This window comes from Sinocyclocheilus grahami, unplaced genomic scaffold, assembly GCF_001515645.1.
Source record: "Sinocyclocheilus grahami isolate Dianchi unplaced genomic scaffold, SAMN03320097.WGS_v1.1 scaffold549.1, whole genome shotgun sequence".
Lineage (NCBI taxonomy): Eukaryota > Metazoa > Chordata > Actinopteri > Cypriniformes > Cyprinidae > Sinocyclocheilus > Sinocyclocheilus grahami.
In genome coordinates this window covers 614,691-629,431 of record NW_015505728.1, presented here as the reverse complement: position 1 = coordinate 629,431, position 14,741 = coordinate 614,691, and the positions used below count along the sequence as shown (strand labels likewise).

The 14,741-nt window shown below is 34.4% G+C and overlaps 1 protein-coding gene across 1 annotated transcript in view; it reads right to left on the bottom strand.

Annotated features, from left to right (window-relative positions):
• Positions 1–12,673, bottom strand: part of LOC107555937 (microtubule-associated protein 2-like) — a 129,311-nt gene extending 116,638 nt beyond the window's left edge. Inside the window, exon 1 of the mRNA XM_016238897.1 lies at positions 12,585–12,673. The gene's annotated coding sequence lies outside the window, so the exon portion shown is untranslated. The remainder of the gene's footprint in view (positions 1–12,584) is intronic.
• Positions 12,674–14,741: the final 2,068 nt, after the last annotated feature.

The window sequence follows — 14,741 nt, the reverse complement described above, 5'->3', positions numbered from 1 at the left end:
TAAATACATTCATGAATGTTTTTAATGAATGCATTTTATAATAATACAAATAGCAATGTGTAACATTTTACCATATTTATTGCAACACTTTTATTTGTTCCCCACAAAATATTGTTTTTTCACTAAATGTTTGGATTTCTAAAATTATTGTGCACTGATTTTTCTAGAATAACTTTTGCTGCCGAATTATCCACTAACCTAGTTTATGATAAATTTTTGTCATAGATTATAAATATACATAGGCTGATATTTTTTCATATTTGTTTATTTTATTTTTCTTTATAATGAAGTAGTCTGTATCTAGTAGATTGTGAAAGAATGATTATCAGTTCCACACACAGAGATATATAAATTCTACATTTATTTAAATGAGGGAAAAAAACTTCACTGGTATCGGATCGGAATCGGTATCGGCCAATACCAAACCCTAGGTATCGGAATCGGTATCGGAGGCAAAAAAGGCGGATCGGAGCATCCCTAATTGTAACCACTCTAAGTTTGCTTGCCTTGGGAAAGCTAGCGTGTCTCCGACATAGTGATAACACTTGTTGCCTTCTCTAGTGCAGCTCAACCAGGTCTCGTCCCATTCGTCTGTATTTGTGATATCACAAATCCCAAGTAATTTCTGTTAAATAAAATATCTCCTTTTAAATTGGACTTTGAGCTTTGTAACTTTGCAGATTTTTTTATGCTCAAACAGCAACATTACAGACTAACTAAAGTTGAAAAAGTGAAAAAGCATAATAGGACCCCTTTAAATATTTTAAGTATTTAGATTTTCAAGTAATTTTTACTTGTATCTTCAGACAAAATCTAATTGGGTGGTTTTCCTAGGACACAATAGACGATATTCAAAGTCAGGCACAGGAGATCAGACAATCTCACAGAAAATATTCTATTCATATTTTTTTGCATTATTTTTGTTTGCATCTATGTAGTTTATGTAGTTTTTATTCTTTCTCCACTGTTTTATTAGTTAGCACAAATCTTCACTGGACTATTTTATCTTCGATAATAATCTTGACATGAAATTTGATGTTTGGTTGTATTAATATGATATTCTCTAGTAAAAAAAGTAATATATTGAAAATGCAATTATTTCATACTAAGTATAGTTTAAATGTATATGTACTGACATATCGCTCAAGACTTACTGATAAAAAAAAGTATAATTAAACTTTATTTGGAGTACTACTTGTGCACAATGCACATTTCTTAATATTAAGCCTAAAATGTGTTTTAATGTCACTATTGATGAGGACTGTATGATCTTTGAACAATATCAGGCTTTAAATGCAAGATATTTAAAGTGTACCTGATGCAATAGATCCACTTCAGCACAATCAAATATACTTCAGTTCATCTTTAGTTGGACTTTAGCACTACTTCTGCACAATTAAATTGCATTAAGTACAAAATCCAGTTTAGCAGACTTTAAGTATACCAGTTTAGTATACTAAAAGTGCAATTGCATTTGTAAATGTATTTGTAGTATACTTAGCATGAAATAAATGTATTTCAAATACATTTTAGTATATTCATTCTAGGGACCCCTGTTCAAATGTTTGGAGTCAGTTAGATGTTTTTGAAAGAAGTCTTTTATACTCACTGAGGCTACATTTATTTGATCAAAAATACTGTAAATACTGTTTATTCTTGTCATGTAAAAGCAAAAATTTTTGGAGCCATTACTCCAAGTCTTCAACGTCGCATTATGTTTTAGAAATCATTCTAATATGCTGATTTGATGCTCAAGAAACATTTACTATTATTATCAATCATTTTAATGCATTCTGACGAAATGAAATTATTAATTCCTATTACAAATTCTTTTTTAAAAAATCTTACTGACCCCAAGCATTTTAGCAGTAGTGTACTGTAGATGATATATAACTCTGCCAAAATTAACTAAAAAATATCCCATATAAATAAATAAAAATACCTTAAATATTAATTATTTTGATATTACTTTAAAGTGTAAAATGTTTTAATAACACTTGATATACTGATATACTGGATACCTTCAATATGTCCTTTTACAGTTTTATAAAATGTCAAATAACATTACATTTTCAAAGATTAGCATAAAATGTGACAAACAGAAAGTCATTTTCACCTCTTGTTTGATTAGATTAATTTTCCTTACTTGTCTTGCTTAAATGTCAACCACCCAAGTCTCTTTTCTAGGATGACAGTTATTTAATTTATTCAGAAGGTGACTCCTGAAGTCTCTCTAAAAATGTTTTCTGGAGCAGATCCTGGTCTGGAACACACACACACACACACACACACTGCATGACATAAGGCTTTGGCAGTGAAAGGGATCATTGAGGCTACAGTTATGCAGGGAGGGGAGTGTCTGTTCATGGATTAGCTGTATGTCACTATCACAAGTTACGTAAATCTGTGCCATAAGCGTTACATGCTGCCTGTGCGTAACAGACAGAAGCATCCAGAGCTCGATCTCTTCAGAGAGCTTCACTCTTCCTCTCCAAAGCCTAAAGCAGAGCCAATAAACACCATCACCCAGAACAACCCAAGGGTCACTCACTGAAACTTCAGTAACCAATATGAGTATCTGACTCACCTAACTCAAATTTTTCACCTGGAGTGACAGTGCGGTCACACATCTAACATTATGAAGAGGTCTGGTGTTCAGTTCAAGACATGTGAAAGGTTTAAAGGAAGCAGTGAAAAGTGCTATACTAGCAACTCTGCACTGGCTGTGCTCTCATATAAAATATGAAAATCCTGATGGTATTTTTAAAGTGGGAAATACTGTATCTGAAACAAAATATGAATTTTTAAGTGAATACCCTGGACAGTTCAACTTATTGAAAGTAAATGCTGTCAAACTCAAAAATAACATAAAAAGCAGCATAAATATATTATAAAGTGGTTTGTGTGATTCAAGCACTATATCCAAATCTTTTAAACTTATTAAATAGCTTTACTTTGATGAAAGAAGTGACAGTATCCAATTTATCAACACATCCTTGTTTTGAATCAAAAGTTGATGTTGGGTCATGAACTGCCTTTGTTTTTTATTTTGTACTGTTCTCTGAGGTCCACTTATAATGTTATCAATATTTTTGCATCAAAAACAACATCATTTAGAATTAATAGGCTATTTTCTGTCCTGTTTTGGACCCCCCTCATCAGAACGCTCTGTTTGAATAGGCGTGGCGGATTGTAGACTCAGACGAGTCTATGATTGGCTAATAGTTGTGTATGTTTGACAGCCCACATCCTTCACAGATGGATGCTGCTGTGATTATGCAAGATATTTAAAGTGTACCTGATGCAATAGATCCACTTCAGCACAATCAAATATACTTCAGTTCATCTTTAGTTGGACTTTAGCACTACTTCTGCACAATTAAATTGCATTAAGTACAAAATCCAGTTTAGCAGACTTTAAGTATACCAGTTTAGTATACTAAAAGTGCAATTGCATTTGTAAATGTATTTGTAGTATACTTAGCATGAAATAAATGTATTTCAAATACATTTTAGTATATTCATTCTAGGGACCCCTGTTCAAATGTTTGGAGTCAGTTAGATGTTTTTGAAAGAAGTCTTTTATACTCACTGAGGCTACATTTATTTGATCAAAAATACTGTAAATACTGTTTATTCTTGTCATGTAAAAGCAAAAATTTTTGGAGCCATTACTCCAAGTCTTCAACGTCGCATTATGTTTTAGAAATCATTCTAATATGCTGATTTGATGCTCAAGAAACATTTACTATTATTATCAATCATTTTAATGCATTCTGACGAAATGAAATTATTAATTCCTATTACAAATTCTTTTTTTAAAAATCTTACTGACCCCAAGCATTTTAGCAGTAGTGTACTGTAGATGATATATAACTCTGCCAAAATTAACTAAAAAATATCCCATATAAATAAATAAAAATACCTTAAATATTAATTATTTTGATATTACTTTAAAGTGTAAAATGTTTTAATAACACTTGATATACTGATATACTGGATACCTTCAATATGTCCTTTTACAGTTTTATAAAATGTCAAATAACATTACATTTTCAAAGATTAGCATAAAATGTGACAAACAGAAAGTCATTTTCACCTCTTGTTTGATTAGATTAATTTTCCTTACTTGTCTTGCTTAAATGTCAACCACCCAAGTCTCTTTTCTAGGATGACAGTTATTTAATTTATTCAGAAGGTGACTCCTGAAGTCTCTCTAAAAATGTTTTCTGGAGCAGATCCTGGTCTGGAACACACACACACACACACACACACTGCATGACATGAGGCTTTGGCAGTGAAAGGGATCATTGAGGCTACAGTTATGCAGGGAGGGGAGTGTCTGTTCATGGATTAGCTGTATGTCACTATCACAAGTTACGTAAATCTGTGCCATAAGCGTTACATGCTGCCTGTGCGTAACAGACAGAAGCATCCAGAGCTCGATCTCTTCAGAGAGCTTCACTCTTCCTCTCCAAAGCCTAAAGCAGAGCCAATAAACACCATCACCCAGAACAACCCAAGGGTCACTCACTGAAACTTCAGTAACCAATATGAGTATCTGACTCACCTAACTCAAATTTTTCACCTGGAGTGACAGTGCGGTCACACATCTAACATTATGAAGAGGTCTGGTGTTCAGTTCAAGACATGTGAAAGGTTTAAAGGAAGCAGTGAAAAGTGCTATACTAGCAACTCTGCACTGGCTGTGCTCTCATATAAAATATGAAAATCCTGATGGTATTTTTAAAGTGGGAAATACTGTATCTGAAACAAAATATGAATTTTTAAGTGAATACCCTGGACAGTTCAACTTATTGAAAGTAAATGCTGTCAAACTCAAAAATAACATAAAAAGCAGCATAAATATATTATAAAGTGGTTTGTGTGATTCAAGCACTATATCCAAATCTTTTAAACTTATTAAATAGCTTTACTTTGATGAAAGAAGTGACAGTATCCAATTTATCAACACATCCTTGTTTTGAATCAAAAGTTGATGTTGGGTCATGAACTGCCTTTGTTTTTTATTTTGTACTGTTCTCTGAGGTCCACTTATAATGTTATCAATATTTTTGCATCAAAAACAACATCATTTAGAATTAATAGGCTATTTTCTGTCCTGTTTTGGACCCCCCTCATCAGAACGCTCTGTTTGAATAGGCGTGGCGGATTGTAGACTCAGACGAGTCTATGATTGGCTAATAGTTGTGTATGTTTGACAGCCCACATCCTTCACAGATGGATGCTGCTGTGATTTAGGTTAAAAACGCATAAAAACTCAAATGATCTGTAATAACAGCATTTTCTTGTATTCGGAGCCATTTTTATAATTTGGCTTCGGCGTAGACCTGCGTTTGCCTCTCTCGTAAACACTTCATGCGCGAATCAGTGGGCGGGGCTAAGCAGTCAGTGATGTAGAAGCAGGCGTTGATCTTCTTCTGCGGAGGCGGGGTTTAGCCACACTATTACATCATAGAGTGGCACATTCCACAACCTGTTGTTTTGGCAGATTGGCATCAATATAAGTTATAGTACAATGACCTCTTATATGTCAAAAGATCAAGGGAAGGATCTTTTATAAGTGTTATATTGCTGTTTGATTACGTCTTTAATTGATTTTTCCGTACATTTCTGCCATATGTAAATTAACTGACAGTCACCACTGATAAACTACCGCTAAATATTGTAGAAACTTAATTTGCTGTAAAGTTGCTTTGCAACGATTTGTATCGTGAAAAGCGCTATACAAATAAACTTGAATTGAATTGAATTTTATAAACCATTTTATATACCATTTTATGGTTTTATGGTGTTTTTTGTCTTTTGGAGCTTGAAAGCTCCAGTTCATTATATAAAAAAAAAAAGTAGCAAGGATATTCTTCAAAAATATCCCATTTATGTTCCACAACAGCAAGAATGTTCTATAGGTTTTGGAAAACATGAACGTTTACAGAATGTTCATTTCTCTATCCTATTAAATGTCCCTTTCTCTGAGAATTTAGTCTTGAACCTGAACTTCCATAAACATAGCTTGTGATCATCAGTCTATTTTCATATTGATAAAACTGTAAATGTTGCACCTTAAAACACATTCATGCCCACTGTCACATCAGCCAATCTCTGAATCACTCACTACAGTTGCCCAGCTCAATACATCATTGAACCGTGTGAAACATGCGCACACTAAAACACTCCCAGACACACATTTATCTTTCAGGCAGATTAGTTTACAGAGAACATCTGCCTTTATGACAATAACACATTCATCATGCCCAAACTGAAACTGATATCCAACTCTGCAAAGAAATGTTCTCCTTCAGAGGTCAGACACATAAAATGATTATAAACTGGGTGTGAAAGACCTTCATTGATAACGCTGCCCTCCAGCCCTGGGGAAATTATAGGGATATATGGATCAGATGGGGTGATGGTTCTTCTGCTGATAACCGGCCTCCTCCTCATCAGCTGCCTTCAAGGTATAGAGAAAGACGCCAGTCCTTTGTTCTGCCCCATGCTTGTGGGGGAGGGTTACGGAGCGAGAAGGGCCCATGGGCGGCTCAGAGTCAAACAGTGGCAGACAGATTAGACCACTAGACAGTTTAGGGCAATCCCCAATGACAACATCTAACTTGAGACACTCCCAGCAAAGCAGACATGTGTCCATCCAGCAGCTCACAAGGTCAATTCACATTTTCTGAATAAAAAAATTAACAATCAAACAAAGGAATTATAATATAATGTATATATAATGTATATATTATTATAAATTATGATTGTTAATATATAAAAAAAAACTGTAAATCATATCATTTCTTATTAGTCAAGCAATTTGAGCTAATATACTGTAGGTGTTGAATGATCATTAAAATAATAATAATAATAATAATAATTGTTTTATGAATATAAATAATATATTCTGCCCAAATAATAATGTATAAAGAAATAAATATACTTTAAATGCAATAATAACTGTTAATTATATATTAGTGTTTTATTCAAATAAATAATATGTTCTATACAGATAATTGACTATAAATAAACAAATAACTTATAAATAATATAAATGAATATCATTTTAATGCATTTAAATATAACTAATTAATTATATATTTTTATTAGCTAATATACTGTTTCCAAATCATTTGTTAAAATAATATGTATTATTGTTGTTGTTGTTGTTGATGTTGTTGTTGTTGTTATCACATACATACACAGCTGAGTGATTAATACAAATGAAATTCAATTTAATTCAATTTCTTATAATGGAAAAAATTCCAAACATGTAGGCTGAGGCAACACTGATTCTACATTTGTGGAATGTGCATTATCAAGGGTTAGATGCTTGCTGTAATTGGGTGTAGCGGTGACCTGCTTTTAGGGAGTCCACCGGGAGAACAGTGAGATCATTGTTTTGGGGTCCACAGCACTGCAGCTCACTTTCCATGAACAGTTCTCCAGTGAGAGCCCATTGCTACCCTCTGAACATACTATTGCTCATTTACACAAGCTAAATGAACTGTGCTCTCACACACTGCCTGCACCTGCTCAAAATTCATGTCAATTCATCTGATACCAAAGGTCAAACCTGTCAAAGACACAATGCCTTTCTTAAACCTGGGAAAGTCATGTATTATATAAAACACCAAAGAACATTTAATACATTTCCCTTACTTCAAACAGTACAGTAGGAAGAGCTTTGGTTTTCATTAAATTTGCAGCAAGCAATCAAGGCAAATGAACCAAAATCCCCATGATTTCACCAACTTCAAGCTGTGCTAATGCAAGTAAAAAACCACATGCCAGCCACTGCAAGACCAATGCCACAAAATTACTAGTATAGATGCTGACTGAGTTTATAATCAGCCCAAGCTCATTTCAACAACTAGAGAAATGAGTGTCCGAATTACATACACAAATAGAGATATATGTCCTAAAATTTTTACAGAATATTTCCTATAAAATCATTCAGATTTTCAAATGCTTTTGTTGCTTCAAAATAAAGTTTGTAATGTTGTGATTCACCTTGTAACTGGTTGGTTTGGTTCATATGGAAGCCGTTTCCGCCACCAAATAAAAAAATTAAAAAGGTAATTGCGACTTTTTATCTCACAATTCTGACATTTTTCCTAACAATTGTGAGTTTACATCTCGCAAATCTGGATTTTTTTCATAATTGTGAGTTTACATCTCACAATTGCCTGATACAAACTCGCAATTCAGACTTTTTCTCAGAATTGTGAAATGTAAACTCGCAATTGTGAGAAATGAAGTCAGAATTGCGAGATATAAACTTTTCTTTTTTAAAACAATTCTAAGAACATATCTGTCTTTTTTTCTCCTTAGAACTGGACTTCATAGCTCGCAATTCTGAGAAAAAAAGTACGAATTGCGAGTTTATATCCTGCAATTCTGAGAAAAAAAGTCAGAATTGCAAGTTTATATCCTGCAATTCTGACTTTATTTCTCGCAATTTTGACTTTATAACTCACAATTCTGACTTTTTAACTCGCCATTGTGAGTTTATATCTCACAAATCTGAGAAAAAAAGTCAGAATTGCGTCATATAAACTCACAATTCTGACTTTTTTTCTCAGAATTGTGAGATGTAAACTCGCAATTGCAAGAAAAAAGTCAGAATTGTGAGAAGACATTTCGCAATTAACTTTTTTTATCTTTTATTCAGTGGCAGAAATGGGCTTCCATAGGTTCATGGCTTATAACTCTTTAAAGAAGACTTTTAAAAAATTTGATGCAAAAATGCACTGTTGCACATTATTTAAGGATCTTTCACGTATTTTCCCTCTTTCACCCAACACAAAATTTTGAATGATATCATCCTTTTGTAAGAGTATCACCATACACAGTTGCAAGCACATTCCTCTAAATTCAACAGTAGCTTGGAGACGCGGTCATGTAGGGCTCCCCGAGGACTCATCATGTCAAGACCTGAGCGGAGCGTGTCCGCCTGACTCAGGGAATGTTCTAGATCCTACAGCCTCATTGATTCAGCATGCATGAGGTGCTGGGTTTAGTGCCTCGCTACCATTTTATTAGAGATGCGTTATGCATACCTGCATCTTCAGAGTGTTCACGGCCAATGGAAATCAATGATCGCAACATCATACTATGCAAATACAATCAGGCCAAATATATGACTCAATCTCCCTTCTGAATAACACAGATAGTGCTTTTTACATAATTCACTTACAAGAAGGTTTGAAACAGAATAGTGCTCCAATATCCAGCCCTTTGCCGTGTTCACAACCATTAAATTTAGAGCACAACAACCACTCCATTACGACTGGCTGTCATACAAAGGTGCTCTTTGAGCCAGGATAAGCAGAAAATGGCCAGACAAGGACAAAGACCATTCTCTTTAAAATGTTAATGTAATCATAACACTCACTGAAGTGGAGGCGAAGCAATTGTTTGAACAAAGGCTGTAATAATGTAATTGGGATTCCTTTGTTTGCATGGTACACAACATGTTTTGTATGCTCAGTGTACCCCCATAACCCCAACAGTACAGCTCAAGGACAACTTCATCAACAAGAACTCTCACTGGATATAACATGGATATAATTTAGTATTACTTTTATTATTTTAACCCTTAAGCTCTCCTTGGGGTCCAGATGACCCCACTGGACTTTTCCTTCATTTTTAAAAAATGTTCCCTTCATCTCAGGGGCATGTGACTTTTCCTAAATAATCTATCTAAAAACACACATTGATTTGGTTGTTCTAAAAGTGTGTAAAAAAAAATTTTTTTTTCCTTGGGGTCAGATTGACCCCACATTGAAAATGAATGGGAAAAGTAAAAAAATGTTTGTTTTTTTTTCATTTCATTTGTCAAAAAAAAGTAGTAAATCCAGTTTAAATCTGGAAAAAAAAATACATTTAAATAAAGGCCTGGTCCTAGAGCATAAACTCAAAGTGGAACAAACTTTCTATCTCATGTGTGTGTGACTGCAACAGAGAGCATTTTTATAGAATAAAAGCAACAGAAGTCAATGGAAAGTCCCCACCAAGATATGTGTGTGTGAATGCAGGGGTCCAACTTTTTGAACATCTCCTTTTGAACATCTGTTGTATTTGACGAAGAGGGCAGTCTGCTAGCAGATGGTCAAAGCGCCTCACCAGTGGTCCAGCATTAGGACACGCTAACACTTGAATGCCGATGGACTTGAGATATATGGCTCACACATATAGGGACACAGGGACTGCGCAGATATCAGTCATCCAGTACAGGCAGGGCGCTGCATTAAACCTCACAGCTCTGTTTTCCTGAATAAGCGTGAACCGGCAGACTGCCAATGCAGGAATGCATCGTGTCTTATCAGAAAAAGCATCATCATCACTGATGGAGTCTTTTATATAGTCTCAAGGCGATGGTGTGTAAAGCATGAACTGATTCTGATCTTTCTCAGCATAGCATTTGATGGCAGGTGTTTAAAACACACTGATCAAAGGTAACCACAACCATATATATGACAATTCAGCAGAGATGTATACATAAAAATTAGGACATCAAAATCAGTACTGATAAAATAAAAGGATGTTTTGGTGCAGAATACCTCAGCGGTGCTTAATACTGGGTAGCTGTTGTTTCAGCACCATCTCTGCTGGACTGCAAAATCTCTCCTGCGACAAAACCAAATCATGCCTTTGACCAGGTCTCCTTCTTTTCATATGCAGATCAGATTAGTTTTATTAATAATACACTCCCTTAAAGACAAAGACGATAACATCAAAATCAAGGGATTTCAGGACAAAGAAGCATTTTTAAACAGATAAAAGCCAGGATAAGCAGAAAATGGCCAGACAAGGACAAAGACCATTCTCTTTAAAATGTTAATGTAATCATAACACTCACTGAAGTGGAGGCGAAGCAATTGTTTGAACAAAGGCTGTAATAATGTAATTGGGATTCCTTTGTTTGCACGGTACACAACATGTTTTGTATGCTCAGTGTACCCCCATAACCCCAACAGTACAGCTCAAGGACAACTTCATCAACAAGAACTCTCACTGGATATAACATGGATATAATTTAGTATTACTTTTATTATTTTAACCCTTAAGCTCTCCTTGGGGTCCAGATGACCCCACTGGACTTTTCCTTCATTTTTAAAAAATGTTCCCTTCATCTCAGGGGCATGTGACTTTTCCTAAATAATCTATCTAAAAACACACATTGATTTAGTTGTTCTAAAAGTGTGTAAAAAAAAATTTTTTTTCCTTGGGGTCAGATTGACCCCACATTGAAAATGAATGGGAAAAGTAAAAAAATGTTTGTTTTTTTTTTCATTTCATTTGTCAAAAAAAAGTAGTAAATCCAGTTTAAATCTGGAAAAAAAAATACATTTAAATAAAGGCCTGGTCCTAGAGCATAAACTCAAAGTGGAACAAACTTTCTATCTCATGTGTGTGTGACTGCAACAGAGAGCATTTTTATAGAATAAAAGCAACAGAAGTCAATGGAAAGTCCCCACCAAGATATGTGTGTGTGAATGCAGGGGTCCAACTTTTTGAACATCTCCTTTTGAACATCTGTTGTATTTGACGAAGAGGGCAGTCTGCTAGCAGATGGTCAAAGCGCCTCACCAGTGGTCCAGCATTAGGACACGCTAACACTTGAATGCCGATGGACTTGAGATATATGGCTCACACATATAGGGACACAGGGACTGCGCAGATATCAGTCATCCAGTACAGGCAGGGCGCTGCATTAAACCTCACAGCTCTGTTTTCCTGAATAAGCGTGAACCGGCAGACTGCCAATGCAGGAATGCATCGTGTCTTATCAGAAAAAGCATCATCATCACTGATGGAGTCTTTTATATAGTCTCAAGGCGATGGTGTGTAAAGCATGAACTGATTCTGATCTTTCTCAGCATAGCATTTGATGGCAGGTGTTTAAAACACACTGATCAAAGGTAACCACAACCATATATATGACAATTCAGCAGAGATGTATACATAAAAATTAGGACATCAAAATCAGTACTGATAAAATAAAAGGATGTTTTGGTGCAGAATACCTCAGCGGTGCTTAATACTGGGTAGCTGTTGTTTCAGCACCATCTCTGCTGGACTGCAAAATCTCTTCTGCGACAAAACCAAATCATGTCTTTGACCAGGTCTCCTCCTTTTCATATGCAGATCAGATTAGTTTTATTAAGAATACACTCTCTTAAAGATAAAGACTAAAACTGTGAGATGAAATCAATAAGATTTCAGTACAAAGAAGCATTTTTAAACAGATGAAGTGAAGTTGGTACACATTCTCAAAAGTTAAGAATCGTATCTAAAGGAAATAATGACTGTTATATATAATCTAGCAACCTGAAGTAGCCTACAGTCTATATCAGCACCATTGCACTGAATGGAACAATGCGTCCCTTCTCAAGCAATAAGGATTATCTGTCCCATTAACATCTTCAAAAGCGCGGATTAGAGGAATTGAAATAGCAGCGTGTCAGAGAACTTCAGAGAATGTGTAAAAATACATATGCAAATCGTGCTGACAGTTTAAACTCGATATCATGGCTTTCTGTAAATAATGAAATATAGCGGTTTACCTGTACGGCGTGTTGCGTCCGCTGCAGGCTTCTCTCGGAGCGCAGTGAGCGCCGGTGGTGAAGAGCCGCCCACACTAGACCCCGCCCACTGCCGCGTAACTCCGCCCACTACTGAATGATTACCGTAAATCACAGTGTGGACGTGCCAATGTAACTGCTGCAGTGTAATGCGCGTCCAGAGAAAAACTATATACAATTTATCGAGGCAAAATAACAACGCTGAATTAGGTGTTAAAATATTGCAACATTCTTCAAAAATCATCATTATATAATTAAGTAAAATTATATTGTATATATGTATTACATATATATTCATTAATTTCAATAACAATTATGTTCGGATGTGCAATAATGAAAATTTTAAACGTATATATGTAGAATATTTATGTACGTTTTTTTAAAGGAATTGGTACTTTTATTCAGCAAGGATGCATTACATTTATCAAAAGTGACAGTAAAGACATCTATAACGTTACAAAAAAAATCAAATAAATGCTGCTGTTTTGAACTCTTAATTAATCAAAAATCCTGAAAACTAATGTAGCAAGATTTCCACAAAACATCACAACTGTTTTTAACATTTTATATAGTATGAAATGTTTCTTGAGCTCCAGATCAGCATATCAGAATGAATTCTGAAGGATTTTAATATCATTTTATTTTAAAAAAAATAAAAAAAGAAGAAACAAATATTACCACCTCCGCACTTTTATATGGTAGTGTATATTTATGTAGTGTATAAAATATATATAAATACCATTTTCATTTTTTACTACATGTGAGATCTTCAATTGGACATAAAGGCAAACCCTTGGTAGTTTTAGGAGCATGTAACACACCCTCACTTAACTACATGTCTCAAATTTCAGGCAACAGAATCTCACACTCAATGTAACCACATTCATCTCCGGGGAAAATTAGAGACCTATAAATTATGAATGAACCTCGAGAGGCCAGTTAAAACGCCTGACATGTTTACACTAATGTACGTTTTAGTTGATAGTCACAATGGGTTTTCTTTTCCAGCTTAGTAAACAGACGCCACCCTTCAAACCTCAGAAACTTGGCAGTGTTACAAAGCGAAATTAAAAAGATATTGTTTGACTCATGTTGTCATAGAGACAAAAATATAGTGGAGGCAAAGTGAGAGAGACACTCAAAGAAACGAGACGCTCTTCCATCCTCTCCACTTCCTTAAATTAGAAAAGCTGAATGAAGGCCCAGTGCGCATCAAGAGCCCTTATCACTATGGAGACAGCCCTGCTTCCAAGACAGGCAAATGGGGGTGAGACTTGGGCGTGCATTAGTATTTGATTGAGGAGTTAGTGTATGATTTCTGTCATCTCTGTCTCCCACAGCAGTCAGGAGTCCGGTTATATCAACCGTTTCTGACAGATCAGTGTGCAGACAGAAAACTCTCAAGAGAATGAACCCTTCAATTACACCAATCACTACTATTGCCAACCAAAAGTAATTAAAATATAGGGGGAAAATTGTTTATCTGCTATCAAATATTTTCTATTTGTATATTTTCTATATATTGACACTCACAGTATATTGGTGCTATAAATTATGTGGATTGAACAAATGTCCAAAAATGTTAGATTTAGAGTGCAGTGTAATTGTAGTATTATTTATATACTATAAAATTAATAATAAAATACTAATATTTATTAATATTTTGAATTCGATTGTATACTTTGTTTTCATATATTTTGTTTACTTTCAAACATTTTCAACAATTTAAATTGAGTTTTAACAACGTGTGTGTGTGTGTGTGTGTGTGAGAGAGAATATATATATTTTTAGGTTTAATTTTAATTTTATGTTTTTTGTTTGTTTTGCTTTTAAATGGTTCTATTTAGCTTTATTTCTTATTTCATTTTAAGCTGTAATTTTAGTCAATACTTTAACTTAACTTTAACTTGGTTATTTGCCAAAGCAACATTGATAATTTAAGTTTGCTTTTTCGCTAATATTTTATTTTATTTCAGCATTACTTTTATTTGTCTCACTTTTATATGTTTAGATTTATCAACACTAGTAGTGTCTGTGAATATGTTTTCAGTTTTAATTTAATTTTTTTATTTAATATTTAATATTAAATAAATATAATATATATTGTATTGTTTTGCTTTTAAAATAGTTCTGTTGCTT